Source organism: Notamacropus eugenii, chromosome 2 (genome assembly GCF_028372415.1).
Source record: "Notamacropus eugenii isolate mMacEug1 chromosome 2, mMacEug1.pri_v2, whole genome shotgun sequence".
NCBI classification, from domain to species: Eukaryota; Metazoa; Chordata; class Mammalia; order Diprotodontia; family Macropodidae; genus Notamacropus; species Notamacropus eugenii.
This window is the reverse complement of record NC_092873.1, coordinates 105722974-105749368: the sequence shown is the minus strand read 5'-3', so window position 1 is coordinate 105749368 and position 26395 is coordinate 105722974. Positions and strand designations below refer to the sequence as shown.

Genomic DNA, 26395 nt, shown 5'->3' with positions numbered 1-26395 from the left:
CAGGAGTGAAATGCTGAGGAGGTGTCCCAAGGCAGAAGAGAGAATTGATTCAGAATGGGCTTTTTCCTTAAAAATAAACAAAATTTCCCATCAGCTAAACTTCCTTTCTAACTCCTCATGTCAATTCTGTCCAGTAGAGAAGAGGCACAGAAGTCACTGCTCATTCCTGCATAAGGACAGCCCTCTAGGGGGTAAGTATCTCTCTAGGGGCTCCTTTCTGCCCTTAGGTAAGGTAGTTAATTCTGCTACTGAGGGATCCTAGGGCTGGGAATGTGAGCTTGGGCTTCTCTCCAGGCATACAGCAAAGAGGCTGGAGAGAGGGAGGGCAAATCATGAAAAAGGAACACCTGCTATTAGGAGTAGAGACCCTGAGCAGGAAGGCTAAGGCAGAGACTGTTTACAGGGTTCAGACATGCAACTGCCCCCTTTATGGTGATGTACATGACAGATTCTGAAGGGCAAGGATGGGAAAAGGAAAAAAAAACTCTGGTGACTTCAACTATTAGGCAGAGGTATTTCTGAGTCAATTTCCCATATATCCAGAAATATTTTTGAGTGGGGCCTACCTTAGAATCCTGCTAATCGGACCCCATTTTAAAGATATGCACATTGGAGATTATACAGGTTTGGACATACCATTTGATAAGTCATGCCTCCCACCCCATCACAGGCAGACACAAGAAGAGAAAAATAATTCTGACATAGCTCAGTTAGCATATAAGGCATGATCCTATCTCATAGTGTCCCTCTATTACTTCTAAGAATTTAAGTGACAGGCCAGTATAGCAGGAAAGAGAAATGGAAATAGAGTCAGAAGACTTGGTCTCAATTTTCTGGCTCTACTACTTATTATTAACTATTTGATCTTAAGTGAAGTCATTTAACTTTTTCAAGCCCATTTCTTTATCTGTAAAATGAAGGGGTTAAACATAACTTTTAAGGTCCCACTAAGCTCTAAACCTTATGATCCTCTAAACTGGATTTCTCTGTGTTTAATGTCTAATTTTTGCCCAACCAGCAAATTTGCAAATTTCTTAAGAAAAATTACACTACTACAGACTATTCCAAAACAGTTTTGTAAAATCCACATCCTCCCTTTGCCCCACTCACTTCTTATCCCTATCAAGTTAAGCCCAAGTAGTGAGAATGCCTTAAAGGCCAAATGACCCAACTTCAAGTCAACTGGGGAATAAATGCCATCCTCTTCCGAAGAGTCTCCATTAAGTGCCTTTTCAAAATGGAAAAGACTTCCCAGCTTCTGGGAAAAGACCTGTTAGGTACAAAGAGCTTTTCGTACTTCCTAGACAAAGTAGCCAGCTGGATATACTCCCAGATGGCATGATAGAAGAGCAAACATATTCATATCAGATGGAACTAAAAGTCATTCTCTTCCCTTCCTCCTTCCCTACATGTCACTCCAAATAAACAATGATGGTCAAAATCTGACGTGAAAGACTATTCCTTGTAAATTTCAAGGAACTCTGGTATTCATCCTCCAAAGGTTTCAGAGACCTACCAGATATATCTGCCTTCTCTTACTCTCAAATGGATAGAATGCCTTTATACTCAATAGCACACCTAGAATTCCATTTTTAAAGGGCCATACCCATTCTTGATCTTTGGAGCAGCTCTAAATGAACAGCACATTCTTCCTCACTACTTAAAGATTCCTAAAATAGTCAACCTTGGAAATTGTATTTTGACTCATTACAAACATTTATAATTAAGCAAAACAAATTCCTGCATTGACCATGTTCAAAAAAAATGTATGTCTTATAATCTTCACTTTGACTCCAGGAAGTGGATGACATGTTTTTATCATGAGTTCTCTGCAATAATCATTAGACATTACATTGATTAGAGTTTCTAATCCTTTCAAAGTTATCTAATATTGTTCACTTTGTATTTACACTGTATAAACTGTTCACTCTGCATCAGTTTGTACAAGTTTTCCCAGCTGTCTTTGGTCCCTTCAATCATTTCTTACAGGACAATAGTATTCTATCACATGTATATACCATAATTCAGCCATTCCTCATATGATGGTTCCCTGATCCATTTCTAATTGTTTGTGGTCAAAAAAGGAGCTACACTAAATGTTTCTGAATATGTAAGGGTCTGACCCATGTTTCTGAACCCTAAGCACACTGGTCAATGATTCACAGTGAAGAGGAAAACCCAAGACTCTTCACCTCAAGAAACAAAAGTGAAAAGTGAGATTCTTTCAAGAGGTGGGAAATAGAGTTCATACTGGAAAGTCACTTCACCTAAGTGGCCCCAGTTTCTGCACCTGGAAATAAGGGGGACTGGACTAGATATCCTCTCAAGTTCCTGCCAGCTCTGAATTCCACCATTTTATGTTAGCTCTATTTGCCTCAACACTTCATGGACATGTGAATTCATTAGTGAGAGAGCTTCCTCTGCCTAACCAAATGATCTTAATGCTACGGTTGTCATTGATTTGTGGCAAATAGAATGGAAGTTCCTGGAGGACAGGGGCTGTGTTGTTTTAGTGTTTGTATCCCCTGAGAACAGCACAGTGCCAGGCACCTGGGAGGCAGCTGAATAGATATTTGCTGAATCTGCTGCTTCAAACTTAGGCTGATCCTCAGAGGGCGGTTCTACCACTAGGTCTGCAGTGAAACCTTTTCAGCTTGGAGGGACTTCAGGCAGTCAATATGCATTTATTTAGCATTTATCATGTGTCTGGCCCTGTGCTAAGTGCTAAGGATCAAAGAAAAGCAAAAACACAGTCCCAGCTCTCAAGGAGCTCAACGTCTATTTGGGGAGATAACATGGAAACAATTAGGTCCATATAAGTTAGATATATACTGTGAAAAAGGGAGGTCATCTCAGAAAGAAGGCTCTAGTAGTTGGGGGACTAGGAGAGGCCTTCTGCAGAAACTGCATTTGAGCTAAGGCCTGAAGGCAGGGAAGCCAGAAGGAAGAAGTGAGAAGGCAGAGGATTCAAGGCATGAAGGACAGCTAGAGAAAAGGTAAGAGCTTAGGGGTGGAATGGAGTGTGTGATGTCCAGGCCAGTGTCAATGGATCATAGGGTAAATGGAGGAGAGTAAAGCATAAGAAAAGTAGACAGATAGGAAGAAGAAAAACTCCAAAATCAAACAGTTTTTATATTTGATCCTAGAGGTAATAGGGAACCACTGGAGTTTTATTAAATAGATAAGTGATATGTGTGCTTCAGGAAGATCACTTTGGACGGGGAGAGACACGAGGCAGGAAAACCAATTAGCTACTGGAATAGTCCAGAAATGAGGTAATGAAGGCCTGCCCCAAATCAAATCAAGTCGAAAAAGTACTTTTTAAGTGCCTGCTAAGTTGCCAGGCACTGTGCTGCATGCTGGGCTTACAAAGAAAGATAAGAAAATAATCCTTGTTCTCAAAAAGTTCATAGTCTAATGTGAAAACAACATATAAACTATTCAAATAAGCTATAGACAGCTACTGGAGTTTATTGACTAGGAAGCTGACATAGACTTGTGCTTTACAGGAAGATCAGTTTGACAACTGAGTGGAGGATAGGGTGAATGAAGTAGGGAGAGACTGGAGGCAAGGAGACCAACCAGCAGGCTATTGCAATAGTCAAAGCATGAGAGGATGAGGACCTGTATCAGTGTCAGAGTAGAGAAGGGGACATATACAAGAGATGTTACGGAAGTAAAATGGACAAGGCTTGACAACTAATTGAATGTGGGGGTGATACGGTGAGGAGTCAAGAATGACACCCTGGCTAGGGGCTTGGATGATAAAAAGGACAATGGCATTATGCCAACTGAAGGGGTCACAAGTGGAAAAAGTTTAAGAAGCCCTGCTCTAGACAGTAATATAGAAATTAGGACTCATAGGTTTGGGAGGAAGAGAAAGAGTTCATTTTGGGACTTGCTGGGTGCAAAATATTTACGAGATAAGTATTCTGAGACAGGTACTAGGCAGTTGGATATGTGAGAAGGAAGGTTTGGAGAGAAGTTAGGAATGGTTAAGTAAATCTTAGAGTCATCTGTATAGGGATAACAACTGAAACCACGGGAGCTGAGATCACAAGGTGAATGTAAGCATCCTGAGAATGCTGTTTAATTTTTGTTTACATATCCTCAACATCTAGCAGAGTGCTAACACAACGGCAGGTACTCCTCTCAAGGATCTTACAACTTATTAGTGTTGATAAAGAATGTACACGGATAAAATAATACAAATTAGATTAAGTGCACAAGGATACAAAGTACAATGAAAGATTTCCAGTTTCAGGGGATCACAGACGGCTTTTCAATAAGTAGAGTTAGTATTTGAAGAGGATAGCAAGGCTATTAATAGCTGCAGAGAGGGTGGAAAGGGGAAGGAAACAACCTGAGTGAAGCGATGGAAACTGAAAAGCATCGTTTGGTGTACAGTGAGTTAGCTGTACTACTTGACTGAAGCTTAGGGTACCTGAGGTAAAGTAACGTGAGATTATTAAAACCCAAAAGCTATGATGGGAGACTGGAGCCAAACTGTGGGGGGCCTAGAACTCCAGTTTTTAAAACAGGGATTTTATTCAGCAGGCAATGGGGATACGTACTGCAGCATCATGAGATGAGTGATGGACTAAGAGCTCTGCACGAGGAAGATTAATCTGCCAGTAGTGAGTGTAGTACATAAAATAACTAAAAAGTGGCCTGTCATCTCCACTTGTATCTCTACTTGGAAGAAGACTGAATTCTTCCTTTCAGGAGACTTTGTCTCTATTTCTTAAAGATATGATTGTCAAAATAGGTTGTACCCGAGATTCTAGGAGACCACTTTTAAAAAAAAATTGAAGAATGTGGTATATGGATGGCTTAACTCAATTTAAAATGACTTGTGTTAGTTGGGTTTCAAATATATAATAGGAAAAATACTAAATGGAGTCATAGGATAAATCTTGGCTTAGCCTCTTAATGCTACAGGTAACCTTGATTTAGTGACAACTTCGCTGAGTCTGTTTTCTCATCTGTAAAACGTGTGTGTGTGTATGTATATATGTATATGTACATATGTGTATAGTATATACGGACACATACATATTTTGTTGTTTAGTCAATTAGTCGTGTCCAACTCTTTGTGACCGACCTCATTTGGGGTTTTCTTTGGCAAAGGTATTGGAGTGGTTCGCCATTTCCTTCCTCAGTTCATTTTACATATGAAGAAATAGAGGCAAACAGGGTTAAGTGACTAGTAAGCATGTGAGTCTGCATTTGAACTCGGGTCTTCCTAAGTCCAGGCCTAGTGCCCACACACACACATACACACAAACACACACACACACACACACACACACACATAAACCTTAATGCACTAGCTTCCACAGGGTTGGGAGGGTAAAAAAAAAAAAGGATATAAAGAATTTTATAGCAAGTTCCAGAAAAATGTTGCAGTCACTATCGTTAAGAATATAACTCAAGATTTTAGATCAGCATAGGAAGATGCTATCCTTTAAATCTGCTTTGCAGTCTGCAGCCCATTCCTGTGGCTCAGTGTTGGCTGCCCCCTTACTTGCAGAGCACTCCCTCCACATCTCCTGCCTCTTAGATCTCTTGTCTCCTTCACAGCTCAGATACCTGACCCCACCCCTGTAGGTGCACGGGAAGCTCTTCCCTATAGCCCCAGCTACTTGTGCCTCCCCTCTAAAATCACCTATTTATCTTGCACATGTTTTGTATAGATATATAGGATGTAAGTCATGGTTGTCTTTGTATCCCCAGTGCTTGGCATTTAGTAGAAGTTTAACTTGTTGATTGACTAATGGGTAAACCTAGATATACTTTTCATGGGGATGGTATGTATGTTATGCTTTGAAGAAGAAACAGAATTAGAACAACTGACATTCTATGTAAATTTAAGTATGTAAAAAAAAAGCTTTCTAGGGCCTGCTCTGCTACCAACTGTTTGACTTCAGGCGAGTCATATCACCTAGCTCAGGTCCCTAGTTATTTCATATTTTAAATAAGGATAATAGTGTTTGAAGGCATCGGGATAGGGATATCTACCTCTAGGAATTGATCTACTCTATTCTGGGATTCTCTTTGGGGCAGAATTGCCCAGGTTGTGGGGTAAGGCTAAATAAAATCTCATCTCAATCTGGTAAAACTAGCCTGTCATCCCACCAGAACAAAAGGACATAGTCAAGGCAGAGATGTGAATATTCTCTTAGGGTTTTCTAGGCTTTTTCTATCTATCTAACAGCTCCTTTCTGTTTCTTTTATTAAGTCTTCATCCATGTCCTACTCACTAACTGTGGGTACCCTGTCGGTACTCTGTCCTGGACTCTTTTCTTTTCTCTCCATTATGCCTCAATAGATGAGTTCATCAGCTCCCATGGGTTCAATTATCCCCTCTATGCAGAAGATTCCCAGGTCTTTTTATTCAGCCTTAGTTTGTCTCCTGGGCTCCAATCCTGTATCATCCATCACTTGTTGGACATTTCCAATGGATGTCCTAAAGGCATCTCAAATTCAACATATCCAAAACAGAACTCAGTATTTTTCTGAAGCCTCTTCTCTTTTGAACTTCCTTATGACCACCATCCTCCCAGTGACCCAGGTTTGTGACCTCAGAGTTATCCTTGACTCCTCTCTTTTGCTCAACCCACGTATCCCATCAGTGACCAAATCCTGTCATTTCTTTCTCTAATAACATCTCACACTCATGTACCTCAATATTTCACTTGGACTATTGGAATAACCTAACTGGTCTCCCTGCCATCAGTCTCACCTCACTCTATACTCATCTACCAAAGTAATTTTCCTAAAATCAAAGGTCTGAGCATGTCACTCCTCTGCTAAAAAAAATGTCTAGTGTTTCACTATTACTTCCAGGATCAAATATAAATACCTGTGTTTGGTATTTAAAGCTTTTCACAACTTGGCCCTTTCCTCCTTTTGTAACCTCAGATTTCACTCTCGGCATGCACTCCATGACCTAGCCATCTTGCCCTATTTGCTGCTGCTTCTACACTACTCTCTATCTCCCACTCTATGCCTTTCTGCTGCCTGATACCTAGGCCTGGAAGGCTCTGCATCTCAGCCTCTGACTTTTAGAATCCCTGGCTTCTTTCGAGACTCAGTTTAAGCACTGCTTTTCTTGGTCCCCTCACAGCTTCTAGAGCAAAACCCTCTTAATGTTACCTTCCAATTACTGTTTTTATCTAGTAGGCTCTGATTTACATATACGGTCTCCTCATTAGAATGTAAGCTCCTTCAGGGCGAATACTGCTGTGGTCTTTCTTTTTATGTCCAGCCTTTAGCATAGCCCCAGTATACATTAAGTGCTTAATAAATGCTCATTGATTTAGCAAGCTATGTGCTGGTGGGTACTACACTGAGGTCTGAGGAGATAAAGAAAGACAAAAACACTGGCCTGCTACCCTCCCAAGTAATCATACCCTTCCTACTACCCTGTTTCACTGACTTGTTCAGAAAATAAAAATCAAATCAGTGTTACTATTGCTACTAGGAAGGATATGATAACTTACTGCCATGTGTTAGAACTAAGAATCCCAGTGATTCTGAGCTGCACTGTCTACATCAAAGCTCCTTCTTTAGTCACCCCTTCCAACTTCCTTATGTCCATCCATGTCATCCTTATTCTTCTGGGGTTACTACCCAACTCTAGCCTTCTCCTTTACATTGCTAAATACAGACTGAAGGCTTAAACTGCACTTGGTGTTAGACCTTTTCTTCTCACATTGCCTCCATCAACTTGCAGACTGAAAATACTGCATTCTTGGCCACACTCTCCGGTATCGGATGTACTAATGGTCTCAGGATCCCAGACATTGTGTGAAGTGGAGGAAGAGGAGTAAGCATGCTTCATTTAGTGCCCCCTCCTCAGACTTTGATGACTCAGGAGGAGAGAATGAAGCTGACAACCTTGTGCATCTCTGCGTTATTTACATCAAATTTATGCAAGTCATCACCCTCGTGAGTACAAGGGATGAACAAGAACAGCTTCAACCCCGTACATACAACCTACATACAAATCTAGATCCAACAAAAGCTACACCTCTTCCCTGGGCATGCTCCCTCTTTTCTCAAGAAATTCAGTCCCTGGTTCTACCTTATCCTTACAACTGAGGACTTTGGTTTATATGCTGCTATCACCTCCAATACCCGTGCTTCCCAGTTGATCCATCTCCTCAAAGAACAAAGAAGGTATGGAAAGTATCCCAAACTGCATCAACCCTGTGCTGAGTGCGAGGGATACAAATGCATAGACATGGCGATCTACACCCTCAGGGAACTTATTCCAAAAGCAGAGACAAAATCAACAGGGAGGCTGTGGTCAGGGAAGGTGTTTTAGTCAGAAAAGTGGAGGGAGGGTGAGTCCAGGGCAAGCTGTGGAAAGAGGGTCACTGCTGGCAAGTCAGAAAACGATGGAGTGAGGATGAGGGCCATGGGCTTAAGGTGCCAAGTCCAGGGATCTAGCTCCTCCCTCAATTCCTATGATCTGCACCTGGATTCCACCTCAGCTACACAGAGGTACAGTCATATCCTTAGCCTCATTTTCACCTACAATTGTTCTACCCGAATGATCCAAAAGTAGGAAATTCCTGCATCTGTTCACAGCTGCCTATGAAGCCCATCTCTCCCTGTCCTCCTCCACAGTACTCTGCTCCTTCTCTGATTTCCTAGCCTATTACTACTCCTGCTCTGCCTTCATTTTCCTCTATTCCAAATCTTGACTCTTGTTAACCAGTTCCTTAAAGGTTTTGCCTATTGCCCAATCACTCGTCATCTCTTTCTAGACTCCTGATTTTGTATTACTGCCTTTTTCTTGAGTCCTGCTGAACACAGCTGGAGGCAGTCACACAGCTGTGCAGACTGGGATTATCTGAATATAGCTAGGCCTTGAAGGCTGCTCCTCCTCATGAGGTTTGCTCGTCCTTGACCAAATGACCCTCCTGCTACTTTCTGAAGTCAGCACTTCTTGTGTCACTCACCCCTAGGCCTCTGCACAAGCTCCTCCCAGAACACCACACCTGGTTCTTTACCAGGATCAACTCAAGAGCCACAGTTTTCAGGAGACCCTTAGTATTTGTTAAAGTGATGCCTTCAATCATTCTGTCTTTAATGTAATAACAATGTTGGCTAACATTTTACATGGAGCATTAAGGTTTCCAAAGTGCCTTACAAATTATTATATTATCTCGTTTAATCCTCACCTGAACAAGGTGTGGGGGAAGGAAGTGTTATTAGTATCCCCATTTTACAGCTGAATAAACTGAGGCAAATAGCGATTAAGTGGCTTGCCCAGGGCCACAGGGCTACTAAGTCTCCAAGGCCATATTTGAAAGTGAGGGGTCTAGCACTCTATTCACTGCACCACCAAGCTGCTTCTAATATAATTTTCATATAGTCTATATTTACTTACCTGTGAACCACTGTACCTCTGAATAGACTATACGTCCCTTGAGGGTAAGACTATTTCCTTTTGCCTTTTTATTCCTACCACCTAGCATGGTATCTGGCATGTAATAGAGATTAAATAAATACTGATTAGTTCTTTCTAAGCTCTATGGAGGTAATAATGTCTCATTTAACTTTGTATGTCCCTCATGACCTAAACCAGGACATTACAATAATAGGTACATATTTGCTGAATGACTAAATGATCTTTAGATAAATCTTTAATTACCCATTCAAGTCACAGAAACTAAAAGAAATCTACTGAAACACATTTTTCTCTCCCTCCCCAATACACAAATGTCAAACTTCTAGAATAATGAATCAGAATCAGAAACATAATTAGAGGCTAATAATGAGGCCAGGGGTGGCGAACCTGCAGCCTGGAGGCCATATGTGGCCCTCTAGGTTCTCAAATGTGGTCCTTTGATGGAATCTAAACTTCACAGAACAAGTCCCCTTAATAAAGGAATTTGTTCAGCAAAATTTGGATTCAGTCAAAAGGTGCACCTGAGGACTTAGAGGGCCTTGCGGTCACAAGTTCCCCACCCCTCCAATAGGCTGACCTATAGCTAAACAAAAATTTTATCTACACCTTCACCAACAATCATCTCCCCTTCACCTGAAGAGTTCTGGCAATAATAGATTCATAATGAAATAACCAGTTATTTTAAAAACGTTACATACCATAAGAAAAGATGAACATGAAGAATTCAGAGTAATATGGGAATATGGGAAGACTTATATGAAGAAATGCAAACTAGAGATAGAAATGCCAAAAAAATCTACAATATCTTTTTTGCTCTGAATTCATCATTTTGGCAGGGTAGAGAACCCACAGGGTAGAAGCTTTCTTGGACCCATGCAAATACTCTGCAACTCACCATCTTTGCAGAGCTATCCAGAGGCTAAATAAATTTGTTCTTGGTCACAAAGCTTGTACAGGTCTTGAACTACTTGAACCTAGGCCATTATGACCCTAAGGCCCACAGTCTTTTTCACCACACTGCTTCTCCCACAAGGACTATAGCAAAGTCAAGAAAGTCAGGACTGAGAGGCAACAAACCGAGGGCAAATACAAAGGTCAATGTTAGTTCTATACTATAAATATTAAAGGAAACAGCCTTTCTGTCAACAATTGATAAACTACAAAAGTCCAAAGTGGCCTGCTCTAAATCCCAATCTCACCATTAGCAAAACAGTTTTGAATCAATCTATGTACTGTGTTCCAAAAGTCTCACTTTTAAGCTTTGACAGCTCGATACTTGTGGTTTAATATTTTGTAAGGGGGTGGTAATGTTACAGTATTTGTTCCCAATAACAGAACGTGAACTCCTGTGGGGCAAGGAGAAGTAACAGTGTTTGCATACATACATAGCTGAAATATGAACAGATGACTGACAGGTTATGGCATGAATGTCTCCATGCTGCTTTTCTTCTTACCATTCTTTCTGATCTATCTCCAGACTGGCTCCAAGCTGAGGGGGAGATCCAGGCCATGGGGAAATCTGAGTTTAATATAGATAATAGCTCAGGGATTACCCCTTAGCTCCAAACTCAAAGTAAAAAGTCCCAGAGGAAATCCACGCTGTTTTAACTTCTTCACAAAGTCCCAGCATTCTGAAAGTCAGAAGGGACTCTAATGGCCATCCAATTCAACTCATGTCCCAAAGGAATCTCTCACTATGACATATTTGGCAACCGGCCAGCTGCTGTTCAAGCCTTCCAAAAAAATGAACCTATTACCTCTTGAGGGCAGTTGAACTCACAGCTCCAACTGCCAGGAAGTTTTTCTTAATATCAGACGTCTCTGAAACTCCCATCCCACTGCTCCTGATTCTTCTCTTTAGGGCCAAGTGGAACAAGTCAAATGTCTCCTTCACAGGTACTTTACAATAGCTATGATCTCCCTGATGAGACTTCTTTTCTCTGAGCTAAGCATTTCTAGTTCCTTAACCTGAGCTTCCTATAACATGATCTCAAGGTCCTTCATCATCTTTCTTGTCCTTTGGACAGAAATGAACACAAATCTCCAGACAAGGTCTGAAGGGTAGAGTATAGCGTCAATCATCTCCTTATTCCTGGAAGCCAAGGCTCTCTCACTGAAGCCCAAGATCAGCTGCCACAACAGACTACCCACCTAACCCTGCCCTTCCCTATTTTATACTTGAAGCTGATCTTTTTGAACCCTAGTTCTTGAGGCTTTATACTCATTCCTGCTGAATTTCTTCTTATTAGATTCAGCCCAATGCTCCAGTTTATTGAGATTCTTTTGGCTCCTGATCCTGTCTGCCAACCAGCTAGCTATCATATCTCCAAGTGTAATGCCACCTGCAAACTAGATGTGCATGCATTTATACCTCTACCCAAATGAGTGACAAAAATGTTAAATAGCACAGGCCCAAGAACAGATCCCTGGGGGTACTCCACAGAAGACTTCTTGCCATGTTGACGTTGAACCATTAATAACTTCTCTTTGAATTTAGTCATCCAAACAGTCTTGAATCTATCTAATTATGGCATCATGGATGTCACATCTCTCTGTCTTCTTCACAAAAAGAGTATGACATATTGTATCAAAAGTCTTGCCACAATCTAGGCCATATTTCATCAAAAGTCTTGCCACAATCTAGGCAAACTATTCCTTACTTGTAAAATGGTATAATGAATAGGGAGTTGGTCTGAGAGCCAGGAAGTCTTGAAATAGAGTGCCATTTCTGAGATGTATATATGTATGTACATTGGCCATAGTGACCCTGTTCAAGTCATTTAAGGCTATAAGTTGCAGGAAGAGTCTGTACAAGATTCCTCATCTGAGGATTTTCCTATATTACTGAAATCACAGGTGGAGTCTTATCACTAACACCTCCTCATCTACCAGTTCAATAATCTTCTTTGTTTCTCCAAAACTCTATATGCCATGGTAGGTAGGGACTACAGGTCTTAGAGCAGCTCTCACTCCTAATGAACTAAAGGGATCTGACTTAAAATATGAACATTTGTAATTCATTTTCAAGTTATTAATAAAGTACAATTATCAATACTTTGGATTTGTATAATAACATTGCTCCTAAGAACACAAAGTCTTTTACATAAATTTTATTCTTTTAGCCTCAAGACATCTCTATGACGTAGAGAAGACAGAGAAATCTGAATTTTTACAGATGACATAATTAAGGTACGAGGGAGGTTAGATGATTTGCCCAAGTTCACATGATGAAGTACTAACAAATCAAGAAACAGTTTTAAAGAGTGCTTTCCCTAAATTTTGTATATATAATTAGATCTTCAAACTAAAAATACATTGTTCTTAAGAGCAAGAGAATACCCTGGATAGCCAAAAATAGGACATGAGAATATAGTAAGACAAATGACGTTTAATTCTGGTGTTGATGCTGCCTTTGTGACCTAAGGTAATTTTGGTTTTTTATGCCTAGTTTCCTTACTTGTTGTTGTGTTCATCCTTTGTTGCCAAAGAAGACCATGCCATCAGAGAAATGATGACATGACTTGCACTTGACTTTGTTCTGAGTGAGGGAGGGCTATGCAGTCACCAGCCTCACTTCTCCTCCAGAGTCATCTGAATCCAGTGACCTGATATTGCTCAGGATGACTAGAGATGACCCAGGATGCACTGGGAGACCTCGGGCCCTTTAGGCCAAGGTCTATGCAGGTACTCACTTAGGGTGAGGTAACACCCTTTCATTGAATAGGCCTATTTAAAAGTAGCCAAGGCATGGCCCCTTTAATGAGGCAAAGAAAAGAGAGACATCAAGTTGGGAGGGAAACAGCAACAGTTACTATGGATAGTCACTCTGAAGCCAGTGGGGTTCAGAAGAGAGCCTTTAGGCAGGGGGCAGGGGCCCCATGGTGTCTGAGCTTCAGAGTGCAGTAGGCTTGAAAAGACTTTTCTAACTCATGGAGTTGTTTGTGAATAAGTGTTTTATAAAATTACAAAACTCTTTACAAATGCTAGGTAATATTTCCATTGTGACTGTGTTATATTCATGTTCAAGTACTTTAAGAACAACGTAAAGTGCATATAAGTTGCAGTTGGAAGTTCACATAAAATGGTTGACAGCTATGTGAAATTATGATACAAAAAGGTCAAAATGCAGCATGGGACGTTTTTAAGAAAAGTAGGGCTGTCTACCCTTTTAAAAACTGTGGATGATCAAGTTAGAGTGGAGGCGAGAAGCATGGCAGAACTAAAAGGGAAGAGTATGAAAAGATGTCTAGTTTTAAGTGGCTCAAAAATGACCAGTTTTTACACATGGTCCCCCTGGAGGGTGTGCCAGCCTTTCTCATCCTATTCTTACTCATCGTTACGGATGCTTTCTTTTTAGAAGCTATCTTTTGGGGCTCTTTTAAAAGAAAGTTTTACAGTAATACTTCTTTCTATGTTCATCTACGAAGTAATATATACTGTTTGAAGGGCATCAGATCATTCTAAACTGTGTTTGCGAAGTTTTATTTCCCCAACAGCAAATATGTGAAAGAAGATTTATCTCACTATTTAGCTCACTATAAAGAAGTAACTCAGAGTGAATGTGTGCAAGTTTATAACTAGTATAAGCAGACAAGGTGATCCTTACATCTAAATCAGTTGGCTAGTTACTATAAGAAAATCTCTACATAAGTACTGGTCCATTAGTATTGTAATACATGTAGAATGAGGGGGTGGGATAAGATGTCAGATGGTCTAAGACAAATTGTGGACACTTGGAGATTGAGGCCTCACCATCCACAACAGTGACCCCAATCCCTGGTCAGCAAACTCCTGAGTGTGGCCTAAACCAGATTAAAATATGATTGGGAAATGTTTAACAAAATAAATACAAGTACAATAGAATGTAATGTTAATTCACGGCTAAGTCAGTATGCAGCCCACAGGAATCCATTTCTATCTGACACTGTGATGTTCTATTACATACTCAACAAGTTGTCATGAAGCCTTCGTTTGAACTCTTCTCCCTCTGTAGAGTGTGGAGCCCAGTAGCCTCAAAGCTACCTTTGATGGAGTCACTTTCTTCTAGTTAGGAAAGGGAGATGTCTAAGTGCTATTGTTAGTGGCCATTAGCATCCTATCCCAAGTCTAATTATAGACAAATAATGTGCTGGTATTCCTCATAGACTGACTCAAATTAAAAATTACAACAATTCCTGAACTAAAGAACTGTATACCAAAAAGGAAGTTACAGATATCCTTCATTCCAGGACTTATATTACTGTCAATATGTCTTTAAAAGAATATAAAGCTCTAGAATTCTCTTCAAGATCTGAAGTTAAAGGTTTCTCCTGCTCTGCTCCACTCATTTCATTACCCCCCTTTCTTTCTCCTACACTTACTTGCTCTATGCCATTATCTTTTAAACTATATTGCTTAGAGGGGGGCAGTTAGGTGGCAAAGTAGATAGAGCTCCTGGAGTCAGGGGGGCATGAGTTCAAATTTGACCTCAGATACTTACTAGCTGCTTGACCTGTTAAGGGCTGTTGAGGGGTCCCCTGAACTTGTCTTTTTGAGTTGCCATATTTTCCAGAAGCACCAGATCCAGGGCATGCAGGAGACCCTGGATGTGTCAAAGACAAAGCTCCCCCTAAGCTGACAAAATCTGTTGTTGCATCCCAAGCTAGACTTCTTGGGAAGCAAGAGAGGCACCAGTCAGTGTGTGCCAGGCTGGGAAAATGCTTGTGCAGCTGGGGTCCTCTGCAGATAAGCAGATCCTCCCAGCTTCATAGTCTAGCAGTTCTCAAGGGAAAAAAATTTGGCTTTTGCCATTACCTTGCTCCTCCCCATGGGGAGTGGTCCTGTCTTTTTTTCCCACCTTTGCTGCACTGTTCCCTCCTCCCATGTCATGCCCCTTGCTGGTATCCCCTCCTCCCTCTGTCCTATTGTTATAAAAATGCATACTTTTGTAAAGACAGGGAACCCTTTGGGTTTCACATTCACATTCATTTCTCTTGTAACCTGGTTTTCACATAAGTCTCCTGATACTGTGATTATCTTCTGACAGATTCTTAACCCCAATCACCTCACCTAAATAAACGAACACATGAACAAATGAGGGAATAAATAAATGCTTCTTTAAAAAACAACTATATTGCTTACGACAATAGGCAAGTAACAAAAGTATCAGGCCTAATATAGAGAGCTCTCATTGTTAGAGAGGGAACTTGGCCTAACACAACACTAAACTCAATCAGGAGGTCCCTCTGCCTTAAGTCTCTCCCCACTCCACTCAGATGCCAAAATGGTTTTTCTAAAGCTTGTTCTGACTTACGTTACTTCTTTATACAATCAATTCTAATGGCTCCCTATTGCTTCTAGGAAAAAAATACAATCCTACAGTTATCATTTGTTTGTTGTTTAGTCATCTCCGACTCTTCATGATCCCATGTGGGATTTTCTTGGAAAAGATACTGTTTGCCATTTCCTTCTCTAGCTCATTTTACAAATGAGGAAATTGATGGAAACAGGGTTAAGTGACTTGCCCAGGGTCACATGGCTAGTGCCTGAGGTCACCTTTGAGCTCAGGTCTTTGTGCCCCATTCACTACGCCATCTTGCTGCCCTATGTTTAGCATTTAAAGCTCTTCATACCCTGGCTCCCTCCTATCCTTCTAGTCTTCTTACACTTTATACCCTTTCATGTACTCTATTATCTAGTTATATTGGCAGTTGTGCCTGTCACAAAGTAGGCACTCTATAAACTGTCAATTTCCTCTCTCTTCCTCTGTCCTTCATGCCATTCCTGGCATACCACACTCCCATCTATCTCCCTTCCTTTACACTGGCTCTCCCCCATCTCTGACTCTTAGAAGCCCTGGGCTTCTTCAAGATTCAGCTCAACTGTGACCTTCAACAGAAAGCCTTTCCTGTTTTTCCCAGTTGGTAACTGGGTGCTTTCCCTACCCTGAGATTACCTTCCATCTATTTGGTATACACCTTACGTGAACGTAATTATTTACATGTTTTCTTTCCCATTAGAATGTAAGCTCCTTGAGGGAAAGAATTGTTTTTACCATTCTTTATATCCCCAAGGTTAGCACACGATGGCACAGTATTAATTGCTTAATATATAGACACTGATCAAATGAATGCCCAATTAGGTTGATAATGACAGTCAAAGCTTTTTTGGAATGAAAAAAAGTTTTCCTATGCTAAAAGGGCATAATATTAACTCATATTTCACATATTCATATTTCTCTATAAAGGAAGGAAGGAAACAAGCAATTTATTAAAGTCCTACTATGTGCCAGGACCTGTACTAAGTGCTTTATAAATATTATCTAATATGATCCTCACAACAATCCTGGGAGGTAAGTATTATTATTATCCCTATTTTACAGAGATAGAACCCTGCCTGAGGCAGAGGTTAACTGACTTGGACAGAGTCACACAGCTAGTAAATATCTGAGGTCGTATTTCAGCTCAGGTCTTGAGGACTCTATACATTCTGCTATGTAGCTACCTCTAAGAATAAATAAAGGTCACATCATAAATAAGGAGTAACAAGAAAAAAAATAATGATCATATTTATGTATAGGATAAAGTTCATGACTAAACAAGGAAAAGAGAGAATCACAAGGGACAAAATGGATAATTTTGATTGCATAAAATTGAAAAAGTTTTGGACAAACAAATCTAATAAGGCTAAAGTTAAAAAGGAAGTAGGAAGAAATCTTTGCAGGAAATTTCTCTGATAAAGGTAAAATTTCTAAGATTTATAAAGAACTGATTTATTATAAGAGTCATTTTCCAACTGATAAATGGTTTAAGTACATTATCCACCATATAATATTTATGCAAAAGCAAGCCATGGAAAATAGCCAATTGTTCAATAATATTCTCTAGTTACATTAATCTAAATTTATTCAATAACTCTTATGTCCCTGTACTAAAAACTATATAAAACTAGAGTACCATGGAATTACTTTTTCTACAAAAACAATGTTTATTCCTCTTTAAAGATTTAAAAAAATACTATTAACTCCTAATAAACATAAACTTGCAGTAAAGATGGCACTGCCAATGTTACAGGCGCTATACCAAAATACCTGTAACATCTTAACTAAGGCAAATTAGTATTTTCTTCTAATCAGTAACATTAACAATATGGAGGTTGAGGGTGGGGGGGAAACCTAAGTGACCACACATTTTCTCTGTACTTTATATTATTGCATTCATATTGCAACCAAAACCAAATATTCTGAATACTAAGCAGCACTTTCCGAAATCTATCATTTAGAAAAGAAAATCTATCTTGCACAATGAAATGGAGGTCAACCTGACAGTTAGGTCCTATATTCCTAATGTAATATAGATTGTTTTACATTTTAAGTCAAGTAATAATGATGTCAACAATATGGTTAGCCAACACCCTTCACATAATTCGGTAAAGCCCAGTACTTTCTAATCAAGTCTTATTAAGAACAATAACAAACCTAAGTCCTACAAAATCCCCTAACCTCACCACTTCTCTCCGTCCTCTCAAGTTTTGCAATAGCTTCCTTGTTCCCTAACAGCAAAGGATTTGTATGATTTTGTCCTTGTGTCCTTGGCTACTTAGGGAAAGGTATATCATGAAAAATAATGACAACTTATAAACATAATTTTCTCTTCTGTTGTACACTTTCACTGGCATCATTTGATATGGGTTAACGTCTCAATTTCCAAATAACTTTGCTTTTAATTTCTCTCGAAGAATTTGCAAAATGTTCTGATTTTATTATAAACTTCAAGAAAAATAAGTTTCTTTAAAATCAATGACTAATATCAACTGAAATTCCACTTGATATAATTAATGAAGATGCTTCCGAGGTAAGAACTCATTTTAAATTTGAATAGGAATAATTTTAGAAGAAGGATGATCAGAGGAAAACAATGTTTGCCAAATGGAGAGACTATAATGCTTTATTTTTAAGTTTAAAACTAAAGAAAAACATGAAATTCAAAATGAACATAAAACTGCATGAGAAGTTTCTCCTGGGTTTTGCTAACAACTTTAGTTTCTCAGGTAAATGAAACAATTGGAAGATATCAAGCAGAAAACACATGAAAGAAAAAAAAGCTTTTTTAAAGAACACAAAATAAGTAATCTTATTATACCTAGCAAGACTTTTAATCCATTTCTAGGGAACATTTGGAAGTGTTCAGTTAACCATTTTTCCGTCTATCCAAAAAGGGGAAGGGGAGCATAAAGTCTTATCCTAAGACTTTTTCAAAAATTATATGTCTAATTAAATGTCATTCATAACCATGGTTATAAATCATGTTCAACTACATTAAAAAAAGTTAAAAGTTAGAGTTCAGGGTAGTTGAAAAACCTGTAATATGCCTGTATTGACATATACTGGGAAATCTAATTATGCTAAAATATATATAAATTGAAATACTATCCTGAAAAGTCATACAAAAGTGAAATTCAAAAGTCATCTGTTATTCTGACATACCACCCTGCAGTTAATTAGCTTTGGTGGTGACAAGCTGTCAATTTCAGCAATACTGGGAAAGCCATACCACAATTACCATAGGCTACAGTCACCAAAGAATTCTCTATGTGAAAAAAGAGAAAGAAAATTACTTATCCCCAAGTTTCATATACAGCAATACACACACACACACACACACACACACACACACACACACACACACACACACACACACACACACCCTACCATCACCACCAACATGGAAAGCCACCAACAAGAATGAAATGTCCCACCTACTACCTCTACCACCTCTATTATCACCAAAGTGTAAAGGTAAAATAGCACAAAATAGCACAGTCATTTGGAAATATTTCTCTTTGTTAATGTACAAAAGATTGGATTTCATAAATCTGACTGCAAAGTAAAAAGTACACTCAGATTTCAAATCTATATAACATAATACATGTAGGACTGACAATATATTCATATGATTAGCATAATTTTTCAGTGTCCTGCTGGATATTTAGTATAGTATAGAAGGAGCCTAAATTTCAAAACAAAACAAAATATCCCAGTACAAACTATTTATATATTTTTTCAAACCTGTTTAATTAATAGTTTCTCGGAAATAACCCCAACAACTTAAATTATAAAGTACTGTGCTTTTTCACTAATTATTCACTAATTTTAAATTTATTTCCTTCTCTTTAAATTCAGTTTAGTGTCATTTTCACTAAAGACCATAAATTCTGAGTGACAATCATATGTGCTAAAAATGAGGAGGACTGAAATAACTTTGAGCACAATTCCACAGCTTTACTCGAGGACATGTGTGTAAGTCTCTAATTTGGGGAGGGGAATTGGACAGTTTCTATTGTCATTTCTTTGCTATTTATAAGAGAAGAGATATACTGGAACTTTCATTCAATAATACTACTGACATGCAGTTAGGTTCTCAATAGCGTGAGTAAAGAATCCTGTGAAGTGATTGCATTATTCAAATTTTTGCTGCATATTTCTATTGGGCTGTAACCAATAAACATTATATATATATGAATATATTTCAAAGAGTATGAATCCAATAACGTGAATGCTTCTCATTATTCACACTACTTGTCAGCCCTTCCAGATGCAAGCTAACCTTTGTACCACATTCAGGCTTTACCATGCCTCTCTAGTTGGAGCATGCTACAATACAGTTTCTGGATACCATGATGTCCTTGCATTCTTCCTCACACTCTAAATAAGTAAAGTACTTTTTCTGTGAAAGTGCTGTTATCATTTTACTAATAGTGCATTGATAATTTGGTTCATTATTAGACCACAGATAACTTAAAGGCAGGGATCATGTCTAATCTGTCTTTGTTAACTCTCTCATCATTAAGCAAACAATTCATTTGAGTAAAGTAGGATAATGTCTGTTGAATAAATTTCTATTGCTATAACACTGACATTTCCTTGCTTTGAAATTGTCCATTTAAGATATGAATAGGCAGTTTTCAGATAAAGACATTAAAACTAGTCACATGAAAAAATGCTCTAAATCACTATTGATTAGAGAAATGCAAATTAAAACAACTGAGGTACCACTCCATACCTATCAAGTTGGCTAATATTACAGAAAAGGAAAATGATAAATGTTGGAGAAGATGTGGGAAAACTGGAACACCAATGCATTGTTGCTGGAATTGTGAACTGATTCAAATATTTTGGAAAACAATTTGGATCTATGCCCAAAAGTCATTGATCTAGCAATTCCACTACTAGGTCTGTATCTCAATGAGATTATAAAAAAAGGAAAAGGACCTACATGTATAAAAAAATATTTAAAGCAGCTCTTTTTGTGCTGGCAAAAAATTGGAAATTGGGGGGATGCCTATCAATTGGGGAACAGCTGAACAAACTGTGGCATATGAATGTAATGGAATAATACTATTGTTCTGTAAGATATGATGAGCAGGCAGATTTCAGAAAAAAATGGAAAGATTTACTGAGTGAAGTGAGCAGAACCAGGAGAACTTGACACAATAACAGCAACACTGTGTAATGATCCACTATGACAGACTTAGCTCTTCTCAACAATACAATGATCTAAGACAATTCCAAAAGACTCAGGATGGAGAATGCTATCCACATCCAGAGAAAGAAGCATGGAGTCTGAATGCAGATGGAGGCATACTATTTTCACTTTTGCTTGTTTTTTCTTTCTCATGGTTTTTCTCTTTTGTTCTGATTTTCCTTTCACAACATGACTAATTGAAGAGATACAGGTTATATATGTACAATTATGTTAAACATATCAGATTGTTGTCTTGTGGAGGGGGAAGGAAAGAGAAAAATCTGGAACTCAAAATTTTACAAAATGAGTGTTGAAAACTTTCAAAAAATCTTTAATTGGAAAAAATAAAATGCTATTAAGTGCAAAGCAAAGAAAGAAAAGAAATCGTTCATTTAAGATTTTACACTGAAATCACATTGTTTTTGTTTTTGCATTGTTGTAGTCACTGTGTATGCTACTTTGCTGGTTCTGCTTACTTCACTTTGTACCAGTTCATAAACTGATGTTTCAATTTAAAAGTTCAACACAACATAGTTACTAAATTTTTCAAGTCATAATAGTATTAGTAGTAACAATAAGCTAATAGTTACATAGTGCTACAAGGTTTGCAAAGAATTTTACATATATTATCCCCTCTGACTCCCATAACAACCTTGGGAAATAAGTGTTATCATCCTTATGTTACAAATAAGGAAACTGAGGTGACGTGATTCCAGAGGGTCAAACAGCTAGAATTTGAGGCAGGACATTCCAGGCATTCCTGACTCCTAAGTCCAGCACCCTATCCAACAGGCCACCAAACTGCCAAAATAATGACCTCTTTTATACATGAAAAGTCTCCCACATGACAGGAGATGTATTTCAATTATAAAAAGCTGATATTTTTATAGCAATTTAAGACATGCAAACCACATGCATCATTAATTTATATGCATAATTTTGTTTGATTCTCACAACAGACAGGCACTACAGGAATTATTGTCATTTGACAGATGAAGAAACAGGTTCAAAGAGGTTGAGTATCCTGCCTATGGGTCCACAGCTGATATGCTGGAAGTGGGATTGGAGCCAAGTCTTTAGGAACTCTTCATTCAGTACTTTTCCCACTATACCATGCTGTATTCATGAGGCATATCTTTCTGGAACCTGGGAAGCCAGGAGGCAGAGATGAGCATTCCAGGCAAGAGGGACAGCCAAAGGAAAGGCCTGAAGCTGAGAGATGGAACATCTTGTTCATGGAACAGCTTGGGGGACAGTGTAACTGGATCAAAGAGTACACCTTGGGAAGTAAGAAGACTGGAAAAGTGGGAGAGGGCTAAATTATAAAGGACTTTGAATGCCAAAAAGAACTTTTTGTATTTGGTCCTGCAGGTGATAGAGGACCATAATAATCCCTATTATTAAGTAGGGGTTGTCATGGTTGGATTTGTACTTTAGGAAAATCACTTTGGTGGCTAGATGGAGAATAGGCTGGATTGGGGAGAGATTTGTGGCAGGTAATCCTACCAGTTGGCTATTGCAATAGACCAGGTATGAGATGGCAAGGGTCTCAGAGTTGTGGAAGTATCATTACAATTTCAGCTTTCAGTTTTGGTTGATTTGTTTTTGTACATTGTTGTAGTCACAACAATGTGTATGCTATTTTGCTGGTTCTGCTTACTTCACTTTGTACCAGTTCATATAAGTCTTTTCGTGCTTCTCTGTGTTCTTCATACTCACTGTTTTCTTACAACACAATGATATTGTGTTACATTCATATAGCATAATTTCTTTAGGTATCTCCCAATTGGCAAATTTGTTCCAATTCTTTACTAGCATAAAAAGTATTACTATAAAGATTGTGGTGGGTATTTATTTTTGTCACTGACATCCTTGGGAGGTGTATGCCTAAGAGTAGGAATCTCTGGGTCAAAGACTATGGATATTTTAGTTACTTCAAATAATTCCAAATTACTTTCAAGAATGACTAGACCAAATTATAGTTCCACCAATAAGTCTTTAGTGTGCCTGCCTTTTCACAAAACCTCCAGTGTCTACTATTCCCATCTTTTGTGACCTTTGCTAAATTGTAGAGTGTGAGGTGAAATCTCAGGATTGTACTGATAAGTATTCCTCATACTACTAGTGATTTGGAATAGACTTTTTCTATGGTTGCTATAACTTGCAATTCTTTCAAGCACTGTTGAGAGTCATTAACCACTTATCTGCTAGGCAATGTCATAGTTCTGTGAATTGGTTACATATCTGACATGAAGATTTTTCCCCCCAGTTAATCACTTCCTTTCTTATTTTGGCTGTATTAATTTTGTTCATGCAAAAGCCTTTTCAATTTCATGTAATCAAAATTATCTCTTTTATCTTTTGTAAACATCTCTAATCCTTGTTTGGTTAAAAATTCATCTCTTACTCATGGCTTTGGAAGCTCTACTTCTCTTTTAATTATATGTGGCCTGATAATTAATATATTCAAGTCATATATCTATTTTGAATTTATTGTGACAAATGTGTAACACACTGGTTCAAACATAATTTCTACCAGACTGTTCTCTTGATTTCCTGGCAAATATTGTCAGATATGTAGCTCTTTCCTAGGATATTTATATTTACAGGTTTATAGGCATAGAGAAATTTTCTAACACTGTAAAAAGTATTCTAAAACCAAAAGCTGGTATTATATGCAATGGGGAAACAAGAGCATCTCCAATAAAAACAATAGTAAAACAAGGAAACACTGTTTCCCTGTTGTTATTTGACATAGAAATGCTAATGCTAGCAATAAGACAAGAAAAAGCAATTTGAAGCCCAAAGAGGAGCCAAGACAAAATCATCTCTGTGTGCTGGGAGGTTACATAGTTAAATCCTAGAGAATCAGCAAAGAAACTGAGACAACTGATAACAAATAAAGTTGTGGGTTACAAAAAAACTGCCCTTTCCTTCTCCCCTGCCCCATTTCCTATATAGCAATAACAAAATCTGGAAGGCTGTAATAGAAAGGGGAGTCCCATCTAAAATAAATACAAAATGCATAGGATATCTGGAAGTCACTCTACTAAAGCATACTTATCTGTTTAGATACAGTTGCAAAATGTTCCTTAAAGTAATAAAGATGTTAAATAACTAGAGGAACAGCAAATCCTCAGACAGACTGTGCCATACCAATGAACCTATCAATAGGATGCTTTTACAGAACTAGAGAAAGTATTTCACCTGGAGGAACCAAAACTAAAGAATGTCAAGGAAATAATGAAAAAAAATGTAAAAATGAAGAGGAATAACACTTCTAAATATCAAACTATATATTAAATACAACAATAGTCATCAAAATAATTTGGTCCTGGAAAAAAAATTTCCATTGCAAAAGACTAGGCAAGGAAGAAGAAGAATGTATATTTCCTCTAGAGTGATTTCTAAAACCACTTCCTATTAGCACGTTAAGGAGACAAGGTGAAACAGCTTTTAAAATTTTGTAATTTTTGAAATAGAATGTGATTTCTGAAAATATTTTCCATATTAAATTGTATTTTTATTAGGGAACATAGAGATACAGCTCCACAAAGAAGAAAAACTATCTTTACAAGCTATGGTTATAAAATTAAGAATTAAGTTAACACTAACAAAGTATTTCTACACAGAAAAAGTAAAATATATTATTTTGAATACCATCCTTCTGATGTTCTATACAAAGTTCAAGTCAAATTTTACCTCCTTAATGAAGCCTTCTCTGACCAAAGCCACCTTCCATTAGGTGAAAAGTAATCTCAGGCTTTGAAACTTTGGAGCACTGCTTTACCAGGACCTACTCCAGGTAGTTACTTCACTCTTTATAGCAGTTATTTGTACTAGTCCTGCCCCCTCTCCCACAGATTATCATTTTCTTGAGAACAAGCATCTCTGGGGTATTTTTGTGGTCCCAATCCCTAAGCACATAATAGGCACACAATTATATTTTTTCTTGGATTGAATATTAGGAACAGATTAGTAATTTGGGTCAATTTTCTCCTTTAACCGGCATCATCACCAGTTAGAGTGAAAGCTCCCTGGGTGGGATTGTTTGACTCTTTGTATCTGTATATCCAGTGCCAAGAAGCAGCAGGCATATAGACGGCACTTAGTAAACGCTTGCTGACTGACTGGCTATCAAACTGTGCTCTGCACGATTTAGTGACTAGAGTCTGGCATAGAAGCAATCTATAGACTTGGAAAATGTCACCTTTTCCCTCCTGTACACTGGCTTAATGGGTAGCTGGGGGTGTGAAATTACATGGTGATAGTGCTTGGTCACTGGGCATCCTACTGCTCAGGCCTTCACTCTGGACAGTTTGTATTTCTCCAAAGCAGTGGTCAACTGGAGCTTCCCAAGCTCTGGGGCTAAAATCAAAAAGAGCTCAGGAGGTATCAGCAGGAGGGAACACATTTATTTACAAAGGGTTTTTTTGTTGAGGTTTTTTTTTTGAGGGGAGTTTCCAACAAATATCATCCCACTAAGACATGGATGACTTAAAAAAACAGAATTTTATTTGGAGAAAAAGCTTAAGATAATGAAATTAGATAATATAATAGCAGCTAGCATTTAAGAAGACTTCGATACTTCCCATATTACTTCTCTTTTTATCCTTTCAATATTCTAATTAGATTGTCTGGTTTCAAATATATCTTTTAGGTATTGAAGTGATATCACCAAAATATTTAGAGAACAAAATTAAAAAAGGAATTCCATGGCTTTTGGACATCAAAGACATTTAAGTGAATCACATTTTCAAAATCACAAAATGAATCTGAAAAACTTAGCCTAACACATTATTAGGAAAACCTTCAGAATCCCAAAACAAAATAATTCATTAAAAACTGAATTAGAAAAGAAAAAGAAACCTGATGTTTCTTTCATCATAGAGCAGGATAATTCAACTAGTTTTAGAGAATTGCCTACGGTACTCAGAAATTAAGTGAAGTGTGGGGGAAATAAGAAAGGAAGGGAAGAGGTATTTATATAAAGCCTCGTTAAATATTTTTTACAAAAATTATCTCGTTTGATCCTCACAAAAACCCCTTGAGGTCAGTGCTATTATTATTTCCATTTTTACATTTGAAGAAACTGAGGCAAACAGGTTAAATGACTTATCCAGGATCACTCAGGTAGTTAAGTATCTGTGACTGAATTTGAACTAAGGTCTTCCTGACTTCAAGCCCAGTGCTCCATTCTCTGAGCCACCAGCTGTCTCTAAGTGATTTGTTCTTGGTCACAAAGTCAGGTAGTTCCTGTCAGGAGCAGGACCTGAAGGTCTTCCTAAATCAAAGAAGTCTAACCAATACTCTCTGGTGGTCTTTTTTTTTTTTTTAAAGTTTATGCTTAGTTTTTTAAATTAATATGTATTTCTTTTTTTTTTTTTAATTTTTTAATGTTTAACAATCACTGCCATACACTTGCGATTTTATCCCTCCCCACCCACCCCCCACTACCTCCCTCCCTCCC

General features: G+C 38.3%; 1 protein-coding gene and 1 long non-coding RNA gene across 10 annotated transcripts in view; one reads left to right on the top strand and one right to left on the bottom strand.

The window, feature by feature from the left end:
* The window catches only part of BICRAL (BICRA like chromatin remodeling complex associated protein), a 101951-nt gene that overhangs the window by 35304 nt on the left and 40252 nt on the right, over window positions 1-26395 (bottom strand). The window contains exon 1 of one of the 5 annotated variants that reach the window (XM_072642183.1): window positions 1517-1551. The exons of the other annotated variants lie outside the window; for them this stretch is intronic. The gene's annotated coding sequence lies outside the window, so the exon portion shown is untranslated. Of the gene's footprint in view, window positions 1-1516; window positions 1552-26395 lie in introns of those variants that run through there. 5 annotated transcript variants of the gene reach the window in all.
* LOC140526180 (uncharacterized) lies at window positions 103-26349 on the top strand. 5 transcript variants are annotated; one of them, XR_011974268.1, is made up of 4 exons: window positions 114-191; window positions 12547-12613; window positions 16650-19700; window positions 21885-21972. It is a non-coding gene; the product is annotated as an uncharacterized lncRNA (long non-coding RNA). The 5 variants fall into 5 exon arrangements; XR_011974269.1 differs by lacking the exon at window positions 12547-12613 and having other exon boundaries at window positions 103-191; window positions 19584-19700; XR_011974267.1 differs by having other exon boundaries at window positions 106-191; window positions 7739-19700.